The sequence below is a fragment of the Mus caroli genome, unplaced genomic scaffold, assembly GCF_978045245.1.
Source record: "Mus caroli unplaced genomic scaffold, Mus_caroli_1 scaffold_8, whole genome shotgun sequence".
In the NCBI taxonomy this organism is placed as follows: domain Eukaryota; kingdom Metazoa; phylum Chordata; class Mammalia; order Rodentia; family Muridae; genus Mus; species Mus caroli.
In genome coordinates, this window is record NW_028227263.1 from 142,447,712 (window position 1) to 142,474,215 (window position 26,504).

Below are 26,504 nucleotides of genomic sequence, written 5' to 3' on the forward strand. Positions count from 1 at the left end.
TTGTTTTTGTTTTTGTTTTTGTTTTTGTTTTTTGAAACAGGGTTTCTCTGTGTAGCCCTGGCTGTCCTGGAACTCACTCTGTAGTCCAGGCTGGCCTCGAACTCAGAAATCTGCCTGCCTCTGCCTCCCAAGTACTGGGATTAAAGGCGTGTGCCACCATGCCATAGTTTCATTTGTAATTGTGAGAGACCAAACTGTGAGAAACCAGACTCTCAGCAACTCTCACCCTGAAGATCCGGCTGACCCTTTGATGGGAGCAGTGTCATTCCCTCCTTCATGTCTCCACTTGGCGCCTGGGACTGTTTAGATAGAGCCAGCATCACCCCCTCCTTCATGTTTCCACTTGACTCCTGGGACAAGATAGAGCCTGGGACTGTTTAGATAGAGCCGGCATTCCAAGATAAGCTGCAAGATATTTGAAGCCTGTAATCAACATCTGCCCCAGATGTCCATCCCTTTCTCTGTATTTTACTATACCCCCTCGACCCCTCCCTATTTTCTCTCACTGTGTGCTTATAATCAGGCTCCTAGACTCCATTAAACAGACCTTGACAACTCTTTGCTTGGTCTTGCTCCCTTTTCTCACCTGATTTTTTTTTTTGTTTTCAGGGTTGGTCCCCCTCAATCCCATGAATAATTAGGTCCCGAGGGACGGGATATGTAATAGTCAGAAACCAGAAACAACCAAGACATCCCTCAACCAAAGATGGATAAAGAAAATGTGGTTCAGTTACACAACGAAGCTATTAAAAACAAGAACATCATGAATTTTGAAGGCAAGTGGATAGAACCAGAAGATATCATCCCAAATGAGGTAACCCATATCCAAAAGGAAATGCTATATACTCACTTATAAATGGATATTAGCCATAAAGTACAGGGTAACCACGCTATAATCAACAGACCCAAAGAAGCCAAAGAACAAGGCAGGTTCAAGGGAGGATGACGGAAACCTTCTCAGAGTGTAAATAAAATAGACATTGAAGGTGGATGGAGGGAGAGCTCTGGGTGGAAGAGGTGATGGGGAGGGTAGGGGGTCAAAAGTCTGGCTGCTGAATGAATGGCTCAGAATAAGTAGCTGTGTAATCTCTCCCACTGTGCTAATAGCTCTCCTCTCCTCTCCTCTCCTCTCCTCTCCTCTCCTCTCCTCTCCTCTCCTCTCCTCTCCTCTCCTCTCCTCTCCTCTCCTCTCCTCTCCTCTCCTCTCCTCTCCTTCCCTTTCCTTTTCTTTAGAATGAAGTGTGGCATTTGAAGGATTAAAGAGCTGGTGACTGGAGCTGGGGCTGGAGGTGAGAGACAGTGAGGCTGGAGCTGGACTGAAGAGCCTGGAGGTAGAACAGAGAGAGCCATGTGGTGGGCAGGCAGTGACAGGGAAGTCAGGTTAGATGGCTAGCTAAGGGATTGCCCCAGCATCGTAGTCAGGGTTTCTATTCCTACACAAAACATCATGACCAAGAAGCAAGTTGGGGAGGAAAGGGTTTCTTCAGCTTACACTTCCACATTGCTGTTCATCACCAAAGGAAGTCAGGGCAGGAACTCACACAGGGCAGGAAACAGGAGCTGATGCAGAGGCCATGGAGGGTGCTGCTTACTGGCTTGCTTCCCCTGGCTTGCTCAGCTTGCCAGGGACGTCACTCCTATAGTGGGCCCTCCCACCCTTGATCACTAATTGAGAAAATGCCTGATAGCTGGATCTCATGGAGGCATTTCCTCAAGGGAGGCTCCTTTCTCTGCAATAACTCCAGCTTGCATCAAATCAACACACAAAACCAGCCAGTACACCCAACAACCAGGACAGCAGCCTTCTATTATGCAGATGTCTCTGTCTTATTCTTTTTTTTTAAGATTTATTTATTTTTTATTTATATGAGTACACTACAGCTGTCTTCAGACACACACTACAAGAGTGCATCATTACAGCCGGTTGTGAGCCACCATGTGGTTGCTGGGAATTGAACTCAGGAACTCTGGAAGAACAGTCAGTGCTCTTTTTTTTTTAGATTTATTTATTTATTATATGTAAGTATACTGCAGCTGTCTTCAGACACTCCAGAAGAGAGCGCCAGATCTCGTTACAGATGGTTGTGAGCCACCATGTGGTTGCTGGGATTTGAACTCTGGACCTTCAGAAGAGCAGTCGGGTGCTCTTACCCACTGAGCCATCTCACCAGCCCACAGTCAGTGCTCTTAACCGCTGAGCCATCTCTCCAGACCTGTGTCTTTATTCTTAAACCCTAAATGGGACACACACACACATCCCAAAGGCCTCACAATACCACCTCAAGAAAAAGATCTAAGTTCAAGATTTTGGGGAGAATACAGGTATATGAGTGAAGTTGCTAGGTACATTCTAACCAGAATCAACCTCTGACAGCTGCTCGAGTCTCCTTATTGCTGTGGAAGCACTGGGAGGTGGACAGATCTCCCTCTCGATCCCTCTCTCCCTTTCTCCCACTCTCCCTCCCCCCCACACACACCCCAGGGGTTTTTCCCTCATGATTTTTTTCTCTCACAGCAAGAAGGAGAGGAGGTATTTCTTCATCAACCCTTGGCAGATGTTGCTGGTGGCTATTTTCAGGGCCATTAATTTCCTAGCAAGCTCACAGATGGGTAGAGGGGAATTCACCAAAGAGCCTCAAGCATCGACATGCAGGTGCGAGCCGAGCCGTGGGGCTGCATGCACTTCAGATGCAGGCAGGAAGGCAGCCATCTGCAGACTCGGATCCTGCCCAAGCTGTTCTTCATCTCTCCTTCCTTCCTGTTACATTGTTGGTGGTTTTGACGTGTATGGGTGTTTTGCCTGCAAGAATCTCTGCATGCATGCAATCCCTGCAGTAGGTCCATAAATTGGGGTGAGTCCTCAGCTCCTCCCCAATAAGTAAATAAATAAATGTGATAACGTGTTTTATATTGACTGTTGGGCAAGGGAGTAGATACAGCTATTTACTCGGATAGCTAAATTTTTAAAAGTCAGCAGCTGTTGCAAACAAGGAGAGTTTTATTTCCTCCTATATAATTCGGATAGACTTTTTTTTCCTTGCTCAGTTGGTTATCACTTCCATTCTGTGTCCAATGGACGGAGCGAAAGTAGGCATTATTGTCTTAGATAATGCTGTAATAACGAAATATCTTGAACTAGATGTCATATAAGATAGAGAAGCTTATTTTTCATGATTCTGGAGATGTTGCAAGTCTGAGACGGAGTCATTGACAGGTTTGATATCTGAGGACAGCTTCCTGCTTCATAGATGACCCCTTCTTGTGCTGTCTTGGCCTGGCAGAAGTGGTGAGAGAATACTTAAGACTTGTTCTGTTTCAGACTCAGGACAAGGGGCTGAGGTGCATAACTTTACATACCAAAGCCAACCTGGCCTTCAGGTTCTCCCAGCATCCCTCAGTCCCTACCTGGCATACCCCACCCTCTACCCAGAACTTTCCAGCACAAGGGTGGGCTGCTCCCCCCACCCCTTTTCCTATATAATCCAGACATGTGGAAGTTTGGTTTATTGCTATGTATTGCAATGCTAATAGGCCTGCAAGTGACTTCTCACTTTTACAGTCTTTTGTTGCGCAAATCTTGTTCCTTGATTTAAATTGATTGGTTAAATAAAATTGGCTACAACCAATGACTGGAGAGATTAGAGGTATGTTGGGAGTGACCTTGTTGGAGGAGAGACTGGGGGAATGAGGAGGAAGCCGCCATGAGGGGAGAGGAACCATGAGCTCCTGGCCAGGAGAAATAGCAAGTAACTGGGGTACACTGCTGGGAGGGTAGCCAGGTCTGCAGTTAGAAGAGCAAATTAAGGGTGACCACCAGTAATTGCCAAAGCCAAATAAAATAACCATAGTCTGAGTCTCATTTATTTGTAAGCTAGTTGGGGCTCTCTCTGTCCTACTTTCCTTCCCTCTTCATGTGAACTTTCTCTCTTCCATCTCTCTCTCTACCTTCCCACGACAATTTTCCTGGCCTTCTTCCTTGGGGCCAGTGAACTCACCCTATAAATCTGCATTTATATATGTTTTAATCTGGCTTGAATTGGTTCATTTCACTGGTAGAAAAACAACTTATCAAGACTCTTAAAAAATATATTAGTCAGGTATGGTGGTGATCTCCTTTAATCCCAACATTTGGGAGGCAGACTTCTGAGTTTCAAACCTGCCTGGTCTGCATAGGCGTTCCAGGACAGCTAAGTTGACATACGGAGACCCTGTTCCAAAAAGCCAAGAAAAGAGGTGACTTTTATTTTGTGTGTGTGTGGGTGTGTATGTGGAGGCTAGGAATCGAACCTCAATTAATTATCAATTGGAACCTCAATTAATAATCTCTGAGTTATCTCTTTCTCTCTCTCTTTTTTTAAAAGATTTATTTTATGTACATGAGTACATTTATTTTATGTACTGTAGCTGTCTTCAGACCCACCAGAAGAGGGCATCGGATCCCATTGATGATGGTTGTGAGTCACCTTGTGGTTGCTGGGAATTAAACTCAGGACCTCTGGAAGTGTAGTCTGTGCTCTTAACTCTGAACCATCTCTCTCTCTCTCTCTCTCTCTCTCTCTCTCTCTCCTTTTTTTTTTTTTTTTTTTGATACAAATTCTGTTCACTGGAGAATGATGTTATTTCTCTGCCAGTGAAACATGCCAATTGAAGCTAGATTAAAGTATATACAGGCAGGTGGTCCCAAGGAATGAGACCAGGGAAGTTCCCATGGGAAAGGAGACAAAGGGGAGGGGAAAAGAGAAAGAGAAAAAGTGTGTGTACGTGACAAGAGAGGAAGAGGAGAGAGAAAGGGAGAGAGACCAAAATGCAAAATGGTTGGTTTATATAGGAAAATGTCTCTAAGAGAGAGAAAGACCAACCTAGTGATAATAAGAGAGACAAAAGGAGGGGGCAAGCAATTCTGTTTATAGTGGGCCAGGCCTACCTGGCTGTTGCCAGGTAACTGTGGGAATGGAGTTGGAATACCAACAAGCCCCTGGGCTGGAAAGTTCAGGGTAGAGGGTGGGTTATGCCAGGTAGGGACTGAGGGATGCTGGGAGAACCTGGAGGCCAGGTCAGCTTTGGTATGCTTTTTTTTTTTAAAGATTTATATATTATGTATATAAATACACTGTAGGGATACAGATGGTTGTGAGCCATTGGCCCCAAGATTTATTTATTATTATACATAAGTACACTGTAGCTGTCTTCAGACACACTGGAAAAGGCCGTCAGGTCTCATTATGGGTGGTTGTGAACCACCGTGTGGTTACTGGGATTTGAACTCAGGACCTTCAGAAGAGAACTCAGTTTTGTTACCTGCTGAGCCATCTTGTCAGCCCCAGCATTGGTATGTTAAATACGCAAGTCAGCCCTTTGTCCAGGGTCTGAAACCCAAGAGACCCCATCTTCATGTCCTGCAGACACCCCCAACTCCTAAGCCTTATCTAAGTTGGGTTTCTATGTATGAGTTTGGAGGAGTTAACATCTGGAACAAAGCATTGTCTGTGTCTGATGCTAAGTTTTCAGGAGCTGGAGAGATGACTCAGAAGTGAGTTCTGCTCCAGTAGACTGGAGTTCAGTTCCCAACACTATGACAGGCGACTCACAACTGCCTGTCACTCCAGTGCCAGGGACTCCAATGCTCTTTTCTGTCCTCCCCAAGTATCCACACATGTGCCATTAACCCACACAGACACTCACATACAAATAGTTTCTATGTATTAAAAATTATTCTTTGAGCATTTCATACATGTAGACAATGAAATATGGTAACATCGTCACCAGCTTTCCCCAGATCATTCCAACATATCTTCCTCCCAAATTTATGCTTGCTCTCTCTCACACACTTCACTCTCTCTATCTCTCTCTCTCAATAGTTTATTATCTAGTTACTGTTCTACAGCTGCAAAGAGACACTGTAACCAAGGCAACTATCATAACAGAAACATTCAGCCAGCCAGGTGGCCATGGTGGCTACAGCCTTTAATCCCAACACTGGTGAGGCAGAGGCTGGAAGATCTCTTGAGTTTGAGCCAGCGTGGTCTACAGAGTTCCAGCCAGGAGTACACAGAGAAACGCTGTCTGAAAAACCCAAAAAACAAACAAACAGATTGATTTAATTAGGAGCTTGGTTACAGTTTTAGAGCGTTAACTCATTATCAGCTTGGCAGGAAGCATGGCTACAGGCTTGGAAGATATGTTGTTGAGGAAGTAGTTGAGATCTATACCCTGATCTGGGGGGAGCTAGGGAGGGAGGGAGGGAGAGAGTGGGCTTTTGAAACCTCAGTACCCAACCCCAGGGACGTAGCTCTTTCAACAAAGCCTCACCTCCTAATCCTTCCAATTCTTGCAAAAGGTTCCACTCTGGTGGCTGTGCATTCAAATATATGGGGCCTGTGACCTGTGATGGTTTGAGTAAAAATGGCGCCCATAGACTCATGGATTTGAATGCCTAGTCATCAGGATTAGGAGATGTGGCCTTGTTGAGGTAGGTAAGGCTTTGTGGGAAAAAGTGTGTCATTGGAGATGGGCCTTGAAGTTTCAAAAGGCCCAAGCCAGGCCCTGTCTTTCTTTCCCGACCTGCTGCTTACAGATCACTGTGTAGATTTCAGCTACTTTTCCAGCATCATGTCTGCCATGCCTGCTGACATGCTTCCTGCCATGATGACAATGGACTAAGCTTTAAAATGGAAATCAAGGCCCCAGTTAGATTTTTTCTTTTATAAGAGTTGCACTGGGAGCGGTGTCGTTTCTTCCTAGCAACAGAACACCGACTAAGATAAGACCATACATATTCAAACCACCATACCCACTATATCAAATTAGTGCTGCCCTTATGCCCATGGGTATGTGGTCATTCACTGAAGCATTTTACTGGCTTGGCCTGATGCTGCTTGCATACTAATCCTAATACTGGTTCCTCAAGACCTGGTTGCCCCAGAGACGAGAGAATCCGCACATAGACCCAAGTGACGCTATGTGACTTTGCCCCCAACTTATTTCTGATTGGTGAATAAAATGCAAACAGCTAATAGCTAGGCAGAAGAGACATAGGCAGGGGGTATGGTTTCTGGGCCTAGGGGCCTGAGAAGAACCATGAGGGAGAGAAGGTGAGGAGAAAGGGAAAAACACCATGGGTCTAGAAAACATGGCCCTGAGGCTGGCAAATTGGAGTTAAGAGCAACCCAGATGAACCATAGTAAGTAATAATTCAGGGTTTCGATAGGAATTAGATTTTAATAGCATAGAAAGTAGATAACTGCCCAGATCTAGTGCCGATTAAGGCTTATTGTAAATATAAGGTGGTGTGTGTCTTTTATCCAGGAACTAAATGGTCAAAGGTGGAATAGAAACCCCAGATGGAGATAAAAAATTTCTGCAAGCATGAGCAATCTACCAGTCTCCATACCCCCTAAAAGAACGATTTTCTAGGGCTGGAGAGACGGCTCAGTGGTGAAGCACTTGTTGCTCTTGCAGAGGACCAGGGTTCTGCTCCCACAATCATCTGCAACTCCAGTTACAGGGGATCCAAAGCCCTCCTCTGATCTCCCAGAGCACCAGCCACACATATGAACTACATGAAGGTAAAACACTCATACACAAGAATAAAATAATGCTATTTCGTTCTGTTTTTCTGCTTTGTTTTTGTTTTTTGTTTTTTGAGACACGGTTTCTCTGTAGTCCTAGCTATCCTGGAACATACTCTGTAGACCAGGCCAGCCTCGAACTGACAGATATCCACCTGCCTTTGCCTCCTGAGTGTTGGGATAAAAGGCACGTTGCCACCAAGGCCTGGCTAAACAAATCTTACAAAATATAAAAAAGAACAATTCTCCTTTTCCCAGAGACTATAAACTGCTAATAAATAGTTCCATGGTTAGAGGCAGGACCTCAACTCCTCCCCTATACATTCTTGAGATTTGACTGGCTTGGTCTTGGGTAGGTAACCATAGCTGCTGTGAGTTCATGACTGCAGTCCCCACTTTCTGTTCATCACATGTGTGCCTTGTGCCCAAGGTCAGAAAAGAGCCTCTGATTCCCGGAACCTGAGTTACAGAGGCTGTTAGCAGCAAGGGCTGTTGACTGAATCTGGCTCCTCTGCAGCTGTTAGCAGGGGCTGTTGACTGAATCTGGGTCCTCTGCAACAGCAGCCAGTGCTCTTAACCACTGAGCCATCTCTCCAGCACCCGCTTCTCACTTTCGTAGTAGAGACTTCTGACCATTATCAAGATATCCTCTGGTTGTCAATTCGCAGTTAAAAAAAAATTCATAAAATTTGTGTCACACATTACAGGAACTTGGATGGGGATTGTGTAAGGTGGCAGCTGGTTCCTCCAGGGGATAGGAGCAAAGGTTGATAACAGTCTGAATCTCTTCCTTTGAGGTTCCTGTTGTCTCCTGCAGGGAGGTGGCACTGTTGCTGCATTTCTGAAGCTGGGGTTGGAAGGGAGACCGGCTTGTACTGTCTGGAATAAAGTCAGTTACAGTCCCCCTCTTCTCACTGTGAATCATTCGTCTCCTTTCTCCCAGAGAAGAACCTAGAATTTTCTCTTGACCAATATACTTTTAAAGAAAAGCTCCAGTATTCTTCTAGGTTGAGAGAGGGTTAATAAATTTATTATAAACTGGCTGCTGGTGGAACAGGCCTTTAACCTCAGTGCTCAGGAGGACAGACAGATCTCTGAGTTCCAGGCTAGCCTGGGCTATACAGAGCCAGTTTCAGGATAGCCAGGACTACACAGAGAAAATCTGTCTTGAAAAACAAAGGAAGCCGGGTGTGGTGGCGCACACTTTTAGTCCCAGCACTCGGGAGGCAGAGGCGGGAGGATTTCTTGAGTTCGAGGCCAGCCTGGTCTACAAAAGTGAGTTCCAGGACAGCCAGGACTATACAGAGAAACCCTGTCTCGAAAAACCAAAAAAAAAAAAAAAAAAAAAAAAAAAAAGAAAAAGAAAAAGAAAAGAAAAACGAACAAACAAATCTAGGCTGAAGTAAGAAAGGGATCCCATGGGCATATTATTAAACTGCCTTTTTGATGTTCATATTTAATAGTGCTATCCTCAATAGTGCCAGGGAAACTTCTCCACAGTAGTCAGCGATTAATGTAAAGATGCTGAGAATTAATGACTATTGAGCACCCTAAATGGGACATTTATATCATTCCCGCCCCAACCAAGGCTCGAGGAACACCAGATAGGAGAGATAGAACACAAGATTCTGAGCACAGATGGGCAAGCTACAACCTTCAGGATGTTACATTGCCGTGAACTCATTGCAGCTGTGGCTATTAGACAAAATCAAGCCTGCAGGATTACTCAACCTTCCAACAATTAGCACCAACTGGACTCGGTGGGTGTCTTAGGGTTACTACCGTTGTAATGCAATACCACAAGCAAAAGCACCCCAGGAGGAAAGGGTTTATATGGTTTACGCTTCTAGAGCCATAGTTCACTGAGGGGTGCCAGGGCAGTACTGAAACCAGGCAGAAATGGAGGCAGGAGAAGCTTACTGGCTTGCTCCTCACCACTTTCTCAGCCTGCTTTCTTATAGAACCCAGGACCACCAGCTCAGTGGGTGGCACTACCCATGGGATCACTCAGACTCCATGGCAGTCTTCAATCTGGTAGGTCAGGAGACTAGACCTAAATATTTGTTTCCCAGAACTAGACAAATCCAGACAAGTCAGTTACTGGAAAAACCCTAGGCCTCAGGCAGCCAATCAGAAACTGCCTCATCATCAGAGGCTGCCCCACCACCTGGCCTGAGGCAAGGGCAGAGTCAGCAACAATTTCCAGCCCCCTAGCAACCATTCTGGGACTTCTCTGGAGATAGAGCCAACCAATTGAGCCGGGCGGTGGTGGCACACGCCTTTAATCCCAGCACTTGGGAGGCAGAGGCAGGTAGATTTGTGAGTTCGAGGCCAACCTGGTCTACAGAGTGATTTCTAGGACAGCCAGGACTATACAGAGAAACCCTGTCTACAAAAACCCCAACAATAACAAAAAAGGAAGTGTCTAAGAGAAGTGGAAGTTTGGAGATGCTCAAGATAAATTGTTTACATGTATGGAACTATCATTTAATAAAATTAATATTGAAACAAACCAAACAACAAAAGGACTGGGGACAACACCAATTAGTATATGATTCACATTTCCTCAGAAGCTTGGTAGAAATGCATGAATACGCTTAGAAGTAGGTGGTCTGAGTTATTTCTGTGTGGTTGGAGAGCAGCATAATCCCAGTCGGTAGGAAGTGGCACGGTACTTTGCTGAGAGATCAGCTCCTGATTATCACCATGAAACAGAAGTTGTGGGCTAGCTCTGAAGATTAAGAACTGAAGGACAGCCCTTACTGGCAGGTCCCGGAATTAAACTGTAACAGGAATGGCAAGTTGAAGATGCATTCTGGGGAAAGTATGTTAACAAGGGGCATCATTAATTCCCAGTTCTTGATCTTGTTCTGTCTTGGTAAGTCTGAGGAGGAGTAGGGCCGTTTGGGGTGGGTGGGTGGGTTGGAGAGGCGATGGAATTGGTAAAGACACTGAGGTAGCCAGTGAGTCCACAAGGATAAGTAACTATGTTTCACTTTGTAAACATGAGCAACTGTTGGATGCTTTACACACATTTTCCTCTTTTGTCCAAATCAATAGGTTCTGAGCTTCTCAATGGCTTTCTGCCAAATGAATGAGACTCTTTTGTATTTGTGTGTGTGTCTGTGTGTACACATGGGTCCTCCTCATGGCCAAGGAAGACATTACATATATAGCCAACATGGTAAATGCTGGTGCTCAGGACCCCAGACAATGGGATGATACTGCCCACAGTTAAGGTGGGTTTTCCCACCTCGACTAGCCCAATCTAGGCAGTCCCTCATGAGCATTCTTTTTTTTTTTTTTTTTTTTAAGATTTATTTATTATATGTGTGTACACTGTAGCTGTCTTCAGACACTCCAGAAGAGGGCATCAGATTTTTTGTTTTTGTTTTTGTTTTTCGAGACAGGGTTTCTCTGTGTAGCCCTGGCTGTCCTGGCACTCACTTTGTAGACCAAGCTGGCCTCGAACTCAGAAATCCGCCTGCCTCTGCCTCCCAAGTGCTGGGATTAAAGGCGTGCGCCACCACGCCCGGCGGCATCAGATTTTTGTTACGGAAGGTTGTGAGCCACCATGTGGTTGCTGATATTTGAACTCAGGACCTTTGGAAGAGCAGTCAGTGCTCTTAACCACTGAGCCATCTCACAAGCACCCCCTCATGGGCATTCTTAGAGGCTAATCTAATCTAGGTAATCCCTCAGAAGCGTGATCAAAGGCTTTTCAATTAGGTCCTTTCAAGTTGACAGTATTAACCATATATATTGTACTGAAAGACCCACAACGTGAGGACTTCCCCCCAAACCACTCAGGAGAAATGGTCTTGATGCAAATTGCAAGAGGACTTTTATTTCAGGAGCTCTCGGGCCCACAGTCATACACCACGCAGCGGTAGAGGACCTGGCACCCCGAGTAGCTGGGTAAGGTGGTATTTAAAGGAAGAAACCACAACTCAAGGGGGTGGGGAGGGCCTTATTGGAAAACACCAAAAAATACCAGTTAAGAGTCGAGAGGAAGTGCTAAGTCATACGAGTCACAAGGAATACCTGGTAATTGTGCAGGTTATTTCTCAAGACTGTTACTAAGAGCCCCTAACAACAGCACATTTGCATAGCGAGTTCCATGAAAGGTCAGGGTGGGTCAGGGTGACTTTCTTTGAATGAACACTCTTTGAACCCAGGAAGCAGGTGGGTGGAGGAATGTCCCTATCTGTTTTATGATTAGCATGCCTTGGAGCATTGAGTCACAAAGGTCACATTCTCAAGCCTGGGTCTAAAGGCCTAGAATTTTTTTTTTTTTTTTTTTATGTTACACTTTTTCTTTTTTTTTTTTTTAAAGATTTATTTATTTATTATATGTAAGTACACTGTAGCTGTCTTCAGACACTCCAGAAGAGGGCACCAGATCTTGCTGCGTATGGTTGTGAGCCACCATGTGGTTGCTGGGATTTGAATTCTGGACCTTCAGAAGAGCATTCGGGTGCTCTTACCCACTGAGCCATCTCACCAGCCCTACACTTTTTCAATACATAATAATGTATATTATATATGTGTGTTGTATATATGTCATATATGTCTAATAATTAATATGTTTTTCTATAAATACTATATGTATAATTATATAATATTGGATTTTCAAGATAGGGTTTCTTGGTGAAGCCCTGCCTGTCCTGGAACTTGCTCTTTAGACACCTCAAACTCAGAACTCCACCTACTGCTGCCTCCTAAGTGCTGAGTCTAAAGCTGTGAACTATCACCCATCACCACAAGGCTGTATAAATATATTCATATATAAATCTGTGTGTGTGTGTGTGTGTATGTATCTGGGTTCCAAGGATATAACTGTGATTGCCAGATTTATGTGCGCGTGCACACACACACACACACACACACACACACACACACGCATATTACAACACACCTGTGAAGGTCAGAGGACAACTTTCAGGAATAGGCTCTCTCCTTCCACAATGTGTGTTCCAAGTCAGATCATCAGACTGACTGCAGGTGCCTTTACTAAGTGAGCCGTCTCTCTAGCCCTGCTGTAAGTTAGCAGATGGAAGAATTCTTCTGTAGAATCTTTAGAATCTTCTAAGTAATACGAAAGAGCTTGTCCCTGAGAGTCTGGAAAAGAACACCCAGCCTAGACATCTTGATTTTAGAGTTTAGGAGCCATGTGACGCCCCTCTTCTGGCCACCACAGGCACTGCATGCCTGAAATGCAAGTATAGAACTGACTTGCAAGATAGATGATAAGAGAGAGTGGACTTACAAAAGAAAGAGAGAGAGAGAGAGAAAGAGAGAGAGAGAGAGAGAGAGAGAGAGAGAGAGGACTTACAGCATCATACACCGTGAGGCGTCTATTATTTTTTTACATCCCTTCATTTAAATGGTTCCCAGGGAGCAGGACGATATGTCGTATACAACTCTAAGATTTACTTTCTTCCAGGGTCCTTTGACAAACTCACCTTGAATATCTGGCCCCGCTCTGTGGTTCCCACCAGAGGCAGTGTGACTCTGCTATGTATAGCTAAGATACAAGGTGCAAAGTGTGTTATTAAAAAAGAAGGTATTAATTTGTATCTCAAGACAAGTTGGTTTGTCAGGCTGGTCATCTGATTTCAATCTTGTTACGGGATGGAAGTATGCATTTGAGTTCTATCTCACGGAGTTAGAGCAGAGTGATGCTGTGAATGCTATGAGAGTGAGAACCCTGATGAAAAGTTCAGTGTTGGTCACAGGTGAGGAGGGGCTTCCTTAGAACGACACTTGTCAATCTCTCAAAGGGAGAAAGGGAGGGAGAAAAGAGTGGTCGTCTTCAGAGCAGTTGGGGAGGTCAGGAGGCAATAGTGACAGAAATGAATACTTTTAGTTATTGCTTTTATTTTTGTATGTGTGTGTTGTGCATGTGTGTGTATGCATGTCTGCATGTGTATGGACACCTATGGCTGGGGGGCGGGTATGTGTGCATGCATGCAGAGTTTGAAAGTGATTAATTGTCCACGAAGATGGGATCTCACAAGCAAACCATACCTCCTGGGTGTGGGTACTGTTGTTAGCCAGTTAGCTTTGGGGGAATCCTTCTTCTGAAGTTGGAGTTACAGGTAAGTCTAGAAATTAAGTAGCTTAAGGGGATCCAAAATCGAGTCCTCATGCCTGGATAGTATTAGGATAAGAAATAATTAAGTTTGTAGGAAGAAATAAAAGATGAGAATTTACATGGCCTCAAATAATAAATTAAATAAAGTGCACACTAGTTCTGACCATGCCATGATCAGGGAGGGCACAGGACCCAGTCACTCAATGACCAGAATTCAAAAAAACATAGATTCCATGCTTTCAGCTGAGGTTTTAATCGCTAGTGGTAGTGAAGGGGGGAGACAGAATCCATAGGGCAGCCATGAAATTGGTGAGTGGGTGTGGTAATCCACCTAAAGTCCAGCTTTAGAAGGCAGAGGCAGGGGTACTTTCAGGTAAGCCAGCTGGTGAGAGCAACCATGTCCAAGAGCTGTGATGTGATTGTGAGATTCTGCCTTGTTGAATAAGGTAGAAGAGCAATTGAGGAGGATTCTGACCATATCAATGTCCAGACTCAATGTGCATGTACACATAGGAGGTTAGCAGCTTCCTTAGGCTGCTTTTGAGACTGCAGAGCTTATTGTATCTTTTTGCAACAACCTAGTGTCTGGGTTAGGGGCATCTGCTGCTTTCCTTCTACAACCCCCCCAAATAGTTGATCTCCTTGGGTTGTTTCTTTGTTTTCGGGAAACTCTTTTTCCACAGCAAATACTCTAACTACTGAGCAATCATCTCAACCTTAATACCTTAGTTTTATCTGAGACTTAAAGGAAGGGGGAAAAAGTCTCCATTTTTAGCTAGATGCTGTGGCTCACACATATGATCCCAGCACTCAGGAGGCAGCGACAGATGAATCTCTGCGTGAGCTCCAGGCCATCTCGGTCTTCATAGTGAATTCCAGAATAGCCAGAGATACACATTGAGGCCAGATACATAGTAGGACAGATCAGACATCATGAGAAAAGGGTGGCAGTATAACCCAGGCCTTGATTCTTCTCCCTCAGGACGTTTACCTAAGCCTTCCCTCCAAGCTCACCAATGTCACCCTGCACTGTCAGAAGCCAGATGATGTGACTGAGTACAAAGTGTTCATGCTATTGAAGGAAGGCAACTCTGAACAGGTTCAGAAAGCAGCAGAGCTGACTTCTTACTACATAATATGATACTGTGTGGCACAGGAAATTACAGTTGTGTCTATCATGAGAAAGGAGCATCTTTCTGGGCCTCACATCCCAGTGATCACATTGAAATCTTGGTGTCAGATAAGTTTTAAATATTCTCCTCCAGGCACATATATAGCAGATGTGCAGCTGAGTCTCCATGTGGGTCCCCCAACAACTGGAGCAGGGGGTGCTGTCCCTAAAGCCTGTCTGTGGAATCAGTTCCTCAACAGGGCTGCTTTGTCCGGCCTCAGTGGGAGAGGATGCATCTAACCCTGAGAAGACTTGATGCACAAGGATGAGGGGATATGGGGGAGGGGGGCTTCAGCCTCTCAGAGGAGAAGGGGATGGGGGTGGGGGGAGGGACTTTGTGTGTGTGTGGGAGGACTGAGACGAGGTGAAGCAATTGGAATGCATAACTTTAAAAAAATGAAAATAAAAAAATCAATATTTTATTGTTACTGTAGAGATAAAAGAAGTTGTTTAAGGGCTGCAGTTAGGCACACTTACTGTCCTTGCAGAGAACAGAGTTCAGTTCTTGGGACTCAACCCAGGCAGCCTGCAACCACCTGTAACTCCAGCTCTTCATGGAATCTGACACTCAATTCTGGCCTTTGAGGGTACCTGCACTCAGGCACAATCCACATACAGACGTACAGACATGCACAGGCCCTCTCTCTCTCTCTCTCTCTCTCTCTCTCTCTCTCTCATAACTAATATAAAATAAATATTAAGAAAAGAAAATCATAATTAAATGTTATTTAGCTAGAACTCACAGAGACCCAACTGCCTCTGCCTGGGATTAAAGGCATTCCCAAGAGCTTTTAAGCTTTTTTTTTTTTTTCTCTTTTCTTCTCTCTTCTCCTCTCTTCTCTCTCTTTTTTTTCTTTTTTCTTTTTTTGGAGACAGTGTTTTTTAGTGCAATAGCCCCCGCTGTCCTAGAACTTGCTCTATAGACTACTAGGCTGGCCTTGAACGCAGAGATGTGCCTGCTTCAGCCTCCTGAGCTGGGATTAAAGGCATAAAGCACCACTGCCTGGCTGACTTTTTTTTTTTTTAAACGATGTGTTTGTGTGTGGGTGAGTGCAGCTTATTCAGAGGCCAGAAGATGGAGGGGAATGTCCTGGCTCTGGAGGCCCAGGTAGCTGTGAACCTCCCATTGTGAGTGCTGCGAACTGAACTCTGATCCTTTGCAAGAACAGTTCCTGCTCCCAAAATGCTGGCCTCTCTCCAGATCTCCCTGGGTTCCTGAGAGAGATTCCCCAGTTTCTATAATTACGCCGGTTGTTTCCCTAATTGACATGAGTCGTGTTTCTTCTTTCTACCTCATTCATGTTTGGGATTTGCTGTTTTGCTAAGGTGACCATGATCAATTCTTTTTTAGTTGCTGATTATAATCTGTATATAGTAACCTTGATTAGAAGCTGTCACTTTCAGGGACTGAAATACGATCCCATCCTTCTGTGGCTTTTTATGCTGAGAGACTGGTGTTAACTTTTGTGACTTCATAATTTTTCCTTTTCAAATTTTAATATTATTTCTATGCTCTGTTGTCTTAGTACTTTAATTATGATTCATCATGGACAGGCTCTTTTTTTTTTTTTTAATTGTAGCTTGGTTTGTTTCTTTCATTTTTTAAAGATTTATTTATTTTTATTATATATAAGTACACTGTATTGTAGCTGTCTTCAGACACTCCAGAAGAGGGAGTCAGATCTCATTACGGATGGTTGTGAGCCACCATGTGGTTGCTGGGATTTGAACTCAGGACCTTCGGAAGAGCAGTTAGTACTCTTACCCACCGAGCCATCTCACCAACCCCACAGGCTCTTTTCTTGTATGTACATTTACAATCTGGTGTTTGGATATTCATTTTCTTCCCTAGATTTAAAAAATATTTTACTCCCATCCCATTGAATAGATAATCTATGTTTGTTTGTATCTTGACTGCTTCTCCTGTTCTACAGATTCTGATGCTCCATCTCTCTGCTGATCTGGTGTGTGTGTGTGTGTGTGTGTGTGTGTGTGTGTGTGTGTGTGCGCGCGCGCTATTATTCTTTCCATTTATCCTGAGGTGTTGGGGCTTGCTCCTCACCACAGGGTATCCTGTATCCTTCAAAGTTTAAGCTTCCTGCTGCCTCAACTTTTCAATATGTCTACACTTGGACTCCCCCTCACTACAGCTGTCTTCCGCACAGAAACTATAGCAGGGTGCAGGTTTCCCAGATTGTAATTATTCTGTTTTCTGCCTCTCTAGAGTATCTGAATCTTTAACAGTAAGCTCCCTCTCAAAACATGCCTGGGTATGATCCTGTAAGGTACGGAGAAGGAGCAGGGAACAGAGGGCTTTTGGGACAGTTTATACTTAGACAACATGGACATCTGGCATGGACCAAGATGGCTAACTGGACATCCAGAGGGCATGAGTCAACAACAAAAACAAAAAAATGTTGACACTGAATGTCCAGAAGACCCAAAAGTAAACAAGCGACATAATCTGCTATACACTACTTATGACAGTTCTGTGGTTCTGTATAAATATGACCTTGAGGTCAGAGACGAGAGCCTTCACCTTGGCAAACTTGGTATGTGTGTGTGTGTGTGCGTGCACATGTGCCTGTAGGCCTGCATGTTTACCTCTGTGTGGTCTTTGTGTGCTTGTCTATGTGTGTGCCTCTGCCTGCCTATGTGTGTTAGCATGTGCCTGGTCACCTGTCAGCATGTGGTCGCCTAGTGGTCTGTGTGATGTTAAATAACATGTCATATGCACCCACAATTCTCTTCAACCTCTCCTGTGACCCTCCTGTATTCCTGATTTTAGAGCTTGGATGTCACAGAGAGAAAAATGAATTTCATTCCCAGTGTTGACTTGTCACATGGGATCGCTTGCCCTTCTACATGCCCTACTGGCCATGTTTGTGAAATGTGTAGTTAGCTCTGTGACTAGGGCAAACGATGTTTTGCTTTAACCAAGGCTTATATTGTGAATGAGTCTTCGGCTTTTCCTCTTCTGTAGAGAAGCCAGTCAGATAGACTTCTCCTCTCTCACATTTAACTTTCTATTTCTGTGGGGGTTTCAGAAGTCTTTTTTTTTTGTTTTGTTTTGTTTTTTTCGAGACAGGGTTTCTCTGTGTAGTCGTGGCTGTCCTGGAACTCACTCTGTAGCCCAGGCTGGCCTCGAACTCAGAAATCCGCCTGCCTCTGCCTCCCAAGTGCTGGGATTAAAGGCGTGCGCCACCACGCCCGGCCATCTTCTTATTTTTTCAAATTGCTTTTATGCTTTAAATTTCATCCATATGTATAATGAAATGTGTCATTATACCCAGCCCCATTCTCTTCTCCCATGTCTTTAAGTATTTTCATTGTGTGTATGTACATTTGTATGTGTTTGTATGTGTGTATGTGTGTGGCCATGAAAACCAGAAGGGGTATCAGATCACATGGAGCTGTAATTACAGGTGGTTCTAAGATATCTAACTTGGGTTCTGGGAACTGAACTCAGGTCTTCTGAAAGAGCAGTATAAGCTCTGAACCACTGAGACATTTCTCTAGCCCCTGTTTTGTTTTGTTTTAATTTTCTTTTTGTTTTTGTTTTTGTTATAACCCACTAAATCCAATTAGTGCTGCCTCTATGTGCACAGATATTGTGCCATCCATTGCAACATGGGAAACCTGCAAGTGGTCATGTCCTCCAAAAAGAGTGGTTCCCTCTACTCCTCACAACTGTCAGCCTCCAGTAGCTGGTCAGTAAAGGATGAGATCTGAAGAGCTTCTATCCATCTATGCCAAGATTTAGGCTGGCTTGATCTTGTGCAGGTCCAGTCCAGGTAACCCTAGCTGCTGTAAGTAAGTTCCTGAGTAAGCCGTGTTATGTATGCTCAGAAGAGAACATCCTTCCCGTTCTTTAGCTCTTACATTCTTTCTGCTTTTGCTTCTTCTGTGATGTTCTCTGAGCTTTGGTTGTGGTGGTGGTGGTGGTAGACATGGTGTTGTTGGTGATGGTGGTGGTGATGGTGGTGGTGGTGGCAGCAGCGGCAGCAGTGGAGGAGGTGGTGGTCATCATATAGATGTCCCTGTTAGCCTGAACATTCCCTCTCTCACTCTCAGCCCTCCGATCCACTGCTGCCCACTGCAAAAAGAAGCCTTTCTGATCCAAGTTTCACATACTTTCTTTAATGATTTCTACTTTCCTTTTACTTTATGGGTATGGCTGTCTTGCCTGCTCAGATGTCTGTAAACCAATTGCATGCCCAGTGCCTGTAGATGCCAGAAAGGGAGGTCACATCCCCTGTCTCTAAAACTGGAGTTACAGGTGGTTGTTGGCCACCATGTAGGTATACCTGGGTCCTCTGGAAGAGCAGCTGATACTCTTAACTCCTGAGCTGACTCTCCAGCTCATCTTTAAGATTTCTTCTTCCTCTCCTCTCCTCTCCTCTCCTCTCCTCTCCTCTCCTCTCCTCTCCTCTCCTCTCCTCTCCTCTCCTCTCCTCTCCTCTCCTCTCCTCTCCTCTCCTCTCCTCTCCTCTCCTCTCCTCTCCTCTCCTCTCCTCTCCTCTCCTCTCCTCTCCTCTCCTCTCCTCTCCTCTCCTCTCCTCCCCTCCCCTCCCCTCCCCTCCCCTCCCCTCCCCTCCCCTCCCCTCCCCTCCCCTCCCCTCCCCTCCCCTCCCTCCCTCCCTCCCTCCCTCCCTCCCTCCCTCCCTCCCTCCCTTCCTTCCTTCCTTCCTTCCTTCCTTCCTTCCTTCCTTCCTTCCTTCAATTTATATCTCATTTGCAGTGCCCCCTCCTCTTGGTCCTCACACTCCTCTTATCCCCCTCCTCCTCTCCTCTGAGAAGGTGGAGGACCCCTGGACACAAGGCTAGGCACATCATTTTCTACTGAGGTCAGACAAGGCAACCCAGTTAGGGGACTAGGATCCACAGGTGGGCATCAGTCAGGGACAGCCCTGCTCCAGTTTCTGGGGGAGCTGAATGGTTTCTAGTGTTCTTCCTCTTTTTCATTTGGGGATAGAGGTGATTAATTGATGTCTGAGTCTTCTTATTTCGGGTATCACCCACTCACTCATCCATAGCTGGGAAATAGATGTCCTAAAGTTATATTACTTGAAGCCATTACTATAAGGGTTACCTGTTCTAAGAGACTTTCAGAGGACCCCCTGCATATGAAAGGCATTTCTGCCATCTGGAAGAAGCCAGTCTTAACACCCAAATCCATGGGAATTCCCTAGTGTCCTGCATAGCTTCTGTCTATTCCTGGAGTGCAGGTTGGAATACACACCCTGCTCTAACAGAAGTGGTGAGAAGAAGTAAAATTTAGGGATAGAATGAATGTGACATTGGAAAGATTTGTGGAATTTTGGAGACATGAGTAGCACTTAAGTATTAGAAGTGGAAGCAGAGAGGTGGCAGAGGAGTCTTAGGCAACAAAGGAGGTGCTAAGCTAGCTGTGGGAGCATACAAACCCTGAACCTATGAACTCAGGGTCTGAGCTCAGCCAGAACCTCTGGGGTGCTCCTCAGAACCAAGGATGGTAACGAGATGCCTCTCAGCAGGCACCTGTACCTCATTCATGACTGTTTTGTAGATCCAAATGTTGATCAAACAGACACGGAGAACAACAGTAACTGACTCAACACACCCACTCTGAGCTTTCATCCCGATTATTCTGTTTCCCCCTGGGCTTCCTGGGAGCAGGTGGGTGTGGCAGCAGGTGGGTGTGGCAGCAGGTGGGTGTGGCAGATCCAGACTGATTTTTGTTTCCCTCCAGATTTGCTTCTCAAACCCAGGTTCAGTGCTTGGCCCAACTCAGTAGCATCAGAGAATAGCAACCTGACCCTGCAGTGCAAGAGTCCCATCCTGGGCATACAGCTTGTTCTCAGAAAGGGAGATGTTATTTTGGATTCCAGGCTTCCACATCATCTGACACAGCGGACAGCTGAGTTTCGTCTGACTAACCTACAGCTGGAGGATGCTGGATACTATACCTGTGAATGCTATCCAAAGGAATCCCCTTATAGAATCTCACTTTCCTGTGACAGTCTCTTACTATTGGTCACAGGTGAGGAGAGACTGCCTCAGAATGACAGACAGTCATTTTCAGAAAAGGGTGAGTGTGGAACCAAGGGAATGGAGGTAGGGAAAAGGAGTGTCATTTAGGGTTGGTGAGAAGGCTTGGCTGGTAGAAAGAAGCTTTGGCTGCCATATCTGACAACCCAAGTTGTGACCCACACGGTAGAAAGAGAGATACCCACAAATTGTCCTGAGACTTTTGCATTCATGCTCTGGTATGTCACCTTCCCACTAAGTAAAATAAAATTGTAATTTTAAAAGAGGTGTCATCTGAAGAATTGGGGAGTTGGGGAGGACATGAGTTTATAAGGACAAAATCAAATGCCCCACTTTTCCTGACAGATGTAGGAGTAAAAAAATAATAAATTTCTATTCTGCGCTGGTCGCACACAAGAATGATTTTATCAACAATAAAGTCAAGAGAAGGAGAGAGCTTACAGGGTCATACTCTTTATGACTAAACTACTGACTATGGGTAGACTCGGGGGGGGGGAGAGAGAGACAGAGAGAGAGACAGAGAGAGAGAGAGAGAGAGAGAGAGAGAGAGAAGAGAGAGAGAGAGAGAGAGAGAGAGAGAGAGAACCCTCTGCTGAGCCCACCAGTTTCCAGCATAGAGCTCCAAACCAATAGTCACACAAATGACTCTGATTAGTCTCGGTGGGTCCTCAAACAAAATGAGTGGAAATGAATACAAGAGAGATTTATGGGGATGGGGAAGGTGTTGGGGGTGGTGAAAATGGTCAGTATGTAATGTGTACATGTGCAAAATGTCTAAAAACAAATTTAATTAATGTCTGTTGAGAGTCAGGATAGACTGTAGGAACGATTATGCATCAGCAGGACCCTTGCAGGTCAAGAAGAATGAATGGACTATAGGACTCCAGGCTTCACCCCTTGCCCTTGGACTTTGTTTCTCTTACAGGATACTTGTATAAGCCTTCCCTCCGAGTCCATCACTCGGGCCTGATAACCACAGGAGGGAAGGTGAACCTACAGTGTCAGGGGCCATACAATTTGACAGACTATAAAATGTTCACTCTGCTAAAGGAGGGAACTTCATCACCCATACAATTTCAGAACTCAGAAAGTGATACGGTAGATTTCACCCTTCAGAATGTGACAGTTAATGATAAGGGAAGGTACAGATGTGTGTACCTTCAGATAGAACCCCCTTTCAGAGCCTCTCATCCCAGCAACCATCTTGCAATCTCAGTGACAAGTAAGGATTTTATCATGGCAAGAGGATTTGTTTCCTAACAATTTGTTATTACATTATTATTACAATATAATTATATAGTATGCATTATATAATTGTATAGCAGTTACATGTCATACAATATATATTATATGTTACATATTATGTTATATATTGTCAATATACATTATATGTTATATATTACATATTATAAATTATATAGATTATAATATAAATAACATATAATTTATTATACATGATATAAATTATATGTAGTACAAATATATAAAATATATGCATATATTATACATAATTATATTATAACACAAATATAAATATGTATATATAATATGTATAATCATATTATATATAAATATATAATTATATATTTATGTAATATACTATATGGTTATATATAATATATAATAAATACTATATGGTATAATTTAAATGTTTTATATATAATATAATTTATTATTTTTATTATTATAGTTTATTCCATAATTTTATTGCATTATCACTTGTTCTCTCTCTCTCTCTCTCTTTCTCTCTCTCTCTTTTTTGAGACAGGGTTTCTCTGTGTAGCCCTGGCTGTCCTGGAACTCACTTTGTAGACCAGGCTGGCCTTGAACTTAGACATCCACCTGCCTCTGCTTCCCAAGTGGTGAGATTAAAGGCATGTGCCATCACTGCCCAGCTTTTTTCTCTCTTTTACAAAAGATCTATTTTGTTTTTGAAAATTATGCGTATGTCTGTGTGTAGATATAGCACATGAATGAGGGCAGGATGGGGCATTGGCTTCCTTGGAGCTGGAGTTGCAGGCGGTTTTGAGTTACCTGATATAGGGGCTGGGAACTGAGATCAGATCTTTGCCAAGGCCTATATATTTAAATATTTTCCCTCAGGCCTATGTATTTAATTGTTTTCCCCTAATATTTCCAGTTTCAGTTCTTACATTCAGGTCTTTGATTTATCTGGAGTTGATTTTGTGCAGGGTGAGATATAGGGATCCGGTCTCATTCTGCACATGGGAGTCCAGGTTTCCCAGCATTGAAGACGGTATCTTTTCTTCAGTGTGAACTTTTGGCATCTTTGTCAAAAAGTGGGGAGAGGGGGCTGCAGCTGTATGAGTATATCTGGTTATCTGTTGTGTTCCACTGTTCTTTGTGTCTCTTTTGTTCTATTACCATATTGCAATGGCTCTTCTTGAGTGAAGCAGAGATTCACAATGTTCCAGGGGCTCAGATGCCAGGTGAAGTTCGGCTATGCTCAGTGTGGCTGATCTGCCATGGACTTTGGTGTTCTGTGAATATGTTTTGGTTTACGTTTTGCTCATAAAACTAATTCTTAAAGCATCAAAGGAGATGAGGGGAAAGGAAATCAGGGAAGGTATAGCTATGAGGTAAAATAAATAAAGGAGAATAATAAAATAAAGTAATAACATAAATAAAGGAGATGAGCTAAGGCGGTCTGGTTGTTCGAATGAGAATGGCCCCCACAGACTCATGCATTGAAATGCATGGTCTCCAGTTCATGGAAGGGCTTGGGAAGGATCAGGTGGTGTGGCTTTGTTGGAGAAGGTAGGTCATGGAAGATGGACTTTGAGGTTTCAAAATCCCAAGCCATTCCCAGTCAGCTCTCTCTGCCTGGTGCCTTTGGGTCAGGATGTGAGCTCTCAGCTACTGCTCAGCCACCTTGTTGTCATGCTCCCCACTCTGACGGTTATGAACTCTAACCTCCCATGCTGTGAGCTACAAATTAAATACTTTCTTTTATGAGTTGCCTTGGTCATGGTGTCTTATACAATATTAGAAACCCTAGCCAAGATGAGCAGTATTAGTTAGCCTTGACTGTCAGTTTGACTCAGCTTACAGTCATCAGAAATAAGAGGCCTCAATTGAGGTATTTCCTAGGTCAGATTGGTTTGTGGCCATGTCTGTGAGGGGTTGTCCTAATTATTAATCAATGTAGGAAGGCTCATCTCACTTTGGATGACACTACTCCTCATGCAGGTGGTCTGGAACTACATTAAAAAAAAAAAACAGCTAAGCAGAAGGCAGAGTGAGCAAGAAAGCAAACCATAATTTAGAGTTTCTTTTTTTCATTTAAAGACTTATTTTATGTGTATGAGTATTTTATTTGTATATGTATATATGTGTGTACCACATTTGTGCTAGGTACCCAAGGAGGTGAGAAGAGGCTGCTGAAGCTCCTGGATTTATGGATGGTTGGGAGTTACATGTGGGTGCTGGGAATTAAACCCAGGTTCTTCAGAACAGCAGCCAATGCTCTGAACCACTAGGCTATCTCTCCAGCCCTTCTCCATGGTTTCTACCTTTAGTTACTGCCCTGACTCCCTTGATGGTGGATTGTAACTTACATGATGAGATAAACCCTTTCCTCCTCCAGGCTGCTTTTGGTCAAAATGTTTTTATCATGGCAACAAAAAACAAAGAAGAATAGACAGGATGTATATACAGAAAATAGGTTAAAAAAAAAAAAACTCTACTCATTTCAACTCTCATAAAACCCTACATTTTAAGTTCAAGGATTAAAACTGCAAAGAATGGACAGCTGCCCACTGGCCAATGTCCAAGTGGATGGAAGAAAGTCAGATCTGGTTGGTCCTTTTGGTGAGGAAAGATGCTCCTTACAAAGAGCGTGGGTTATCTTCTCTCAGAATGTTATACCAAGAGCAATCTCATCCGTCTGGGAATATCTGCTATGTTTGTGTTGTTTATTGCAGTTTTCCTGGCTGAAGCCTGGTGCAGTTAGAGGGCGTCACTTAACAGACCCAGGTAAAACAACAGACTTTCCCTATGCCACTGACTGTTGGGTCATTAGGGGGAGTTTCTGACCACCAAATTAACAGAGCTATAATTGAGAAATAAAAAATTATCTAGTATGGTGTTGCACATCCTTAATCCAAGCGCTCAGGAGGCAGAGGCAGCTGAGTTTCTGTGAGTTCCGGGTTAGCCTGGTCTACAGACTGAGTTCCAGACCATTTAAAGGTATATTGTAGGACCTCGTCAAAACAAAACAAAACAAAACAAAAACAGTAAAAAAGAAATAACACATTCTGCTATGATATAATTAAGTTTTGTTAAATATATATTAATCAACACAGAAAAAATTAAGTAATTAATTGTGTATTAAATAGCTACACTAATAATTAAATGATCACCACAAAGCAGCTAATGAACCTTCTTATGAAGATTTAGCTTTATAGAAAACTTCCATTATTCATTACTGTCACTGCACTGTACTTTTGATCATTACAGGGAGTTATCTAAACATTTGGCTTTACCGTGGAGACTCTCATGGTTTTCCACATGAGCACACATATCATTTTATGTAGAGTAGATTATTTTACCATGTTGTGTTATCCTATTTGTTTTAGGCATAGATATATTTAACATATCTAGATTACTAAGCAGTAAATGTCCTTTCCCATCAAATGTCAACAGAGGCCTCAAATTGTGAAATAAAAAATTGCCCATGGGTCTGGAGAGATGGTCCAGGAGTTAAGAGCACTGATTGCTCTTCCAGAGGGCCTAGGTTCAATTCCCAACATCCACATGACAGCTCACAACTGTCTGTAACTCCAAGCAAGACCTGACACACTCACAAGCAGGCAAAACACCAATACACAGAAAATAAAAATAAATTAATTTAAAAAAGAAAACACAAAAGGTTGCTCACAAGCACCTGGAACTCTAGCCCCTGGGGATCTAATGTTCTCTTTTGGCTTCTGCAGCACCCCACTCCAACATGCACATATCTATGATTCTCCACTTACAGGGTTTCTCTGTGTTGCCCTGGCTGTCCTGGAACTCATTTTGTATACCAGACTGGCCTGGAACTCTCGGAGTCTTACCTTCCTCTGTCCCTTGAGTGCTGGGATTGAAGGCATGTACCACCACCGAGCAGCTAAAAAGCCTGTTTTTAAAGTACCTTCTACCTACTGTAGCTTTCAAATATCTCAAATGGAGGATGGGAAATGGAGTAGGGACCCCCCCCCCCCCAGAGGAGAACCAATGTTTGTGGAGACCCTATATAAAATTAAATTTTTTGAGTAGTTGGTATGGCTTAGTGGGTAAAAGCACTTGTTGCTGGATCTGATCATCTGAGTTTGATCCCCAAGGATCCATGCATAGAAAGAGAGAACCAATGCCCACAAATTATTCCCTGATCTCCACACCAATAATGTGGCACCCATGTGTGGCACATGCACATGTTCACTTAAAACAAAAGAGTTAATAATTCTCCACCAAATTCAGGTCTAATCTTCTTCACCCTCAGGCCCTACAGCACCCAGGGCCACCATGAACCATTGGTCAAAGTGGACAAGCTGCTCTTCAGTTTTTGGTGGAGCCTGTCCTGCCTGCTCTTTGAAAGCTATCCTGGAATGGGGTGACAGCTCCATCTCTTTGTTCCTTA

The 26,504-nt window shown here is 43.9% G+C and overlaps 1 pseudogene; it reads left to right on the forward strand.

Annotated features, from left to right (window-relative positions):
• Positions 1-10,376: 10,376 nt before the first annotated feature.
• LOC147003756 (platelet glycoprotein VI-like) lies at positions 10,377-26,481 on the forward strand (annotated as a pseudogene).
• The last annotated feature ends 23 nt before the right edge of the window (positions 26,482-26,504 follow it).